At 45.1% G+C, this 5,000-nt stretch overlaps 1 protein-coding gene across 1 annotated transcript in view; it reads left to right on the top strand.

Moving 5' to 3' along the window:
- The window catches only part of antxr2a (ANTXR cell adhesion molecule 2a), a 62,654-nt gene that overhangs the window by 17,113 nt on the left and 40,541 nt on the right, over nucleotides 1-5,000 (top strand). The gene's annotated exons all lie outside the window — the stretch shown is intronic.

The following is a 5,000-nucleotide window of genomic DNA, read 5'->3' as shown; positions in this document are numbered from 1 at the left end:
TAGATTCAGGGATGAAGAGTTTGGTGTAGCGTAAAGACGCAGTAAACATTGTAGATGGAGCCTGACAGAAAGAAAATAAAAAACACCCATACATACAACCCACCAAGATTTAAGTGAAAACAGTGTAAATATGCATTTATTCCCGACTGCATAGCTATTGTTTGATTTTAACGTCATCTCTTATAATCCCAAACCATAACAGATGATGGCTAAGGCATTCTAGACAGAACAACAGATTTCAATGTCCTCGATGACTCCAATCCAATCAAAAATGTATGATTATGAGTGCTGCTGGCTCCTGGAGGTCTTTCAGCTCTAAAACAGATTATGTATCATATGATGACAGCGATGCTGTAACTACTCCAAATCAACTTGAACCTCATCCCTGATAATCCTCTCACTTCAACGGCCAAACTGCTCAGGATAACATGTTTTTCTGCCAGATGCTGACCGACGGAGCTGAAAGAGGAACAGGAGTTTTTGAAGGGATCTTAACACGGAAGTTAGACGTGCATGTGTTGGGATCTATTTGTTTCTCTGCTCGACCCCCGTCTCCAACAAAATGACATTCCCGTACAACTACACTGCAACACATTTTGAAATGTTGTTAATGGACAAAACAGTATACTCTACAAAACTACATAATTGAGTTAAGTCAACAAAACTACAAGGTTAAAACAAATACATTTACAATGAAATGGAATTCCCCTTGAAGTAATTATATATATATATATATATATATATATATATATATATATATATATATATATTACACAAATGTGTCTGTTCACACAACACACAGAAATCCACACACAGACTTGTGCAACATAATTGCTCTGTGTGTTTCTGCAGTATTTAAAGAAACCACAAATATACACCCTAATTAAGCAAAGGCAGCAAAATCATACATAATGAATAAAACATGGTATAAGGAGAAAAAATGTACAGTGCTTACTTACATTTCTTTAAACTATCTTATTAGTTATTGTATTTTTTTCCGATGCCGATTCAAATTTCAAATAATTTTCTACAAATGAAATACCACATTTCAAAGATTCTGCGGCCTGGATGGGGGTTAATGCTCTTTTCCCTCCAGCCTCTTGCGATACCATGTCTGACATTTCCTTCAGCTGGCGTCACCTTCAGGAAAATAGGAAATTCATATGATGCATTGGGATTGCAACTCCCTGATTCTGCTCTCTTACCAATGTGAAGGAAACGCAACATTTCAAATACACCTTGAGAAATCATTCAAAAGCAGGACCTGATATCTTTCTACCAACGCGCCGACATCTGTAAGCCTACAGCGCCTGCTGCGACCTCGCAGGACCCGAGCTGATGCTACGTGGCCGCCATTTGCAAAAGGCCTGCTTAATTAACTCTTGGCTGCCGACGGTGACCCATTAAGTAGTTAGCTGGTGCGGGCGGTGAGTAAACACATCTGCTGGAGGGGCTTTAAAAGGATGTGCGACAGATGCAGCCGTTCCCTTTTCCACGCTTCCCCATTTAAATAATTCACCATGCACTGACAATCCCCGTACCCAGGGCCACCTGCATGGAACAGCGAAGCCCGGAAACTTCCGTCTCCGTCCATCTGTCTGCTTCTGCTCCATCACCGCTACCGGCGCTCGGGGCGTGCCGTTAACACGGCTCTACTCATCTGAAGAGGAATTTCCTTTTCATTGCTCATTCCGTCCCCCGGTTCCCCCTTTATTTAACCATGTTTCGAGGCTGACACGAGTTTCCATGTTGACCCCATAAGCATAAAATATTGCATATATGCAGCAGGCTCTTTGTATGTCGTCGTAGCGCTCAGCTGCAGCTTCCCGTCCCAGCGGGAACTTGAAGCAGGCGGCGCCACATTCGGCCTCGATGTCCAGGAATCGTCCTCGGCCGGTCATCGAGTGGTGTAGGAGCACTCACGGCGGAGGCATCATCTGTGCTGACAGCTGCTGCATCAGGCTTGAAACACTGGCATCTGCCGACGCCCGTCCTCCCCCCCTGTCTCCTCCTCCCCCCTCAGTGTATCCCCATTAGGAGACCCGGCTCCCCCGCTGGGCCGCCGATCGAGAGGTTAAGTGGCTGCGCTCTTGCAGCAGCATGTCCTCACCTGGTGTTTTCACAATAATGGTGGAGGGCAAAAAATAACTGAGGGGGAAGTTGACACCTGCATTACAAAGCAGGTACAGTAGCTAATGCTAATGCTCGTCAATAATTAACCAGGCGGCACCAGGCGAGCAGAGGCATCGCTCCATCTGCTCTAGAGGGGGTACGAAGATGTCCTGGTGTTTGACTGTCCTCCATGTTGTGGGGCGGACATGTTGGATCTGCATCGGTTGCTGCAGCAGGAAACTGGGAGCAGCACTCTTTGATTGAAGGAGCAACTTCATATCTGTACGTTGTTGTGCAATTCCATACTGGAAAACAGCGACTAACAAGTCCTGTGATTCTCCACACAAACGATTTGTGTTACTAACGACTGGCGTGACAAAAGTATCTTCACTTTTAGTTTAAAAAAAAACCCTGGCTTTCTAAGAAATCCAATAATCTAAAACAAAACAAAAATACAAATCTGAAAATGTTAAAGATTTGTGTTATAGGAGTTGTATCGTGCAACACACTTGTGGTCCTTGACGTTTCCAGCTGCCCTGCCAGAAAACATCACTTTATTTTTAGAGAGCGTGACACTCTTTCCAAATGGCGGATGTCTCACGCTGGAACTTCTCCGATCCGGTCCCCGTGGCTTTCTTCAGGCCGACTTTGCTCCCCTCCATCAGAACTTCTGCCACACAAAGCGTCTCAGAGTGATGAGTCCTGGATGCTGACTGACAGGCCCCCCCCTGCATATGCCGCGCCCTGAATTATTCAGCCTCCTCAATTTTCACATCTTTAAGGGAAGTTTGAAAGCCATTAGCGTCAGCGTTGTCAGCCGCTCCAGCTGTATCGCATCACCAAAGCTTAGCGTCACGGCGAGCTTGCTTTCTGACAGATTATAGTGAGTGGGGGGGGGGGGGGGGGGCTCCAACATTGGAGCGGGAAGAAGCCTTCTGCCATTCAACTGGTGTCCCTGGGAGCCGCCGTCGCTTTCTACCCAAAGTCTGATCCGTCGGCCCTCTCATCTCCAATTTATTCAAACATAACCGCCGACCCTTCGAGCAGCTGATGCTCCCTCCTCGGCGCCGCTCGCCAGCTTTCACTGAGTTCAGCGACAGTGAGCATTGTTTTAAATGATTCATCCTCACTCTGTTGCCTTATTTTATTGTTTTTAAAGCCTTTTGTGTTTGGCGCCATCTGTGTTGCATCAGTAACTACCCCTCGCTGCATAGATGTTTTGGTGCACCTTCTACAGATATGCACAAAGTTTTCTTCACAATTAATTTATCTGTCAGTGGTTTATTTTCAATTATGAAATTCATCATTTTGTCCATAAAATGTTTCCAGAGCAACAAAAGTCTTGTTTTGTCTGACAAACAGTCCAGAGATTAATTTTCTCTGATATAAAAGCAAAATATCAGCAAATCCTCATATCTGAGAAGACATTTTCTCTTGACGAATGATTTTAACAATTCAGTGATTAACAAAATAGTGGTAGATTAATGTGGTGTCCAGCGGCCGACTAATTATAATACGGCGGCTCAGAATAAGCGATTTAAATAGACGCTGTCACCCAATTACGAATCATTCTTTTAGTTAATCTCCCTGGAAATAAAAGTGCGGTGCATATATGACTTATGCCTCTGTGCTGCAGCAGATTCTGCCTACTCAACAGTAACTTGCTAAATTAGCAGTCAGGAAGAGGAGAAGGCCTCGCCGACTATGGTTGGTTTGCGGTGCGTTAAGGATGTCCAGCGATGTCAGGAGAGTGGGGGGGGGGGGGGGGGGGGGCGTTCGTCAGTGTAACTCGCTTGGGAGCTTTCCTCCTTCACACGCCGGAGTCCAGCTTGATTAACAACCTGCCCACCATTATCACGGATTGAGGGTGTCAGCTAAATTAGCCTCTCCCCTCACCCACTTAGTTAACATGCAAGCGCCCGGAACGGCTCCGCTGAGCCGCGGAGGCGTGCGGCGGCGTTTCACGGACACAAAGGGATGTTTCCTAGCAGACGCAACACTGGTTCGGCAGAGGAATCTGAAGTTTTAGAGCCGTCGTTCCTAGAAGCTGCTTCGTTGGATAAATCAGCAGAATGTTCTTATCATTCCATCCGGTTTCCAACACTGAAGTTGCTTTCACAGCTGACTCTGTTTGGTTGTGTTTAAACAAGCTCAGGTCCGTCTGAAGGTCTCGGTCTGGTGCCGTTCATTTGTGGTGTGAAAGTAAATGAACCCACCACAGCTGGACTACCAATAAATCCATCTGCTGACGGGGAAATCTGTTCAGGGAGGGATCCTATAGATCTGTATTCATGACCTAGAAGCATGTCATTTTTTCTTATTAAAGCTGTTAAACTGCTGTGCTGTATATGACTCTGGTTAGTTTGTCAGTTCGTTAAGTCCATTAAAAAGTGTGTGACGGCGATCCCGCGGTCATACGCAGCCAATCATCACAGTAGAAGACGCCTCCTGGGCGTTCCCACCAGGATCCTGCTAAGTGGCTTTTGTCCAGTCCCGTCTCGACCTCCTAGTCATTTTTCATCACATGCATAAGATTTGTAGTAATGATTATTATCAGTTTCTTCTTCATAAATATATACATCAGAAAGTACTGCATTAGCTTCTGTCAGTCACAGAATTTGATTTCCCCACTAGATGAGTTACCCGTCTGTTTACCTTCATATTAACTCGTCTGTATCGCTCCCGACTTAAGTGTGAAAATGCCTGGCGTACATTTTTTATATGTTTCTTTCTGACGACAGGAATAAAACCTGTTAGCTCCTCTTTATTTAGTCTCATTGCAAAATGTATGTCCATTATACATCACATCCTCAGTGTTTAAAGACCTTTAAGTCATGAAAAATGCCTTTTCGATCTCATCCCCGGTCATATTGTTCACCTATTCAACA

This window comes from Eutrigla gurnardus, assembly GCF_963514095.1.
Source record: "Eutrigla gurnardus genome assembly, chromosome: 13".
Taxonomy (NCBI): Eukaryota; Metazoa; Chordata; class Actinopteri; order Perciformes; family Triglidae; genus Eutrigla; species Eutrigla gurnardus.
This window is presented reverse-complemented; position numbering and strand designations above follow the sequence as displayed.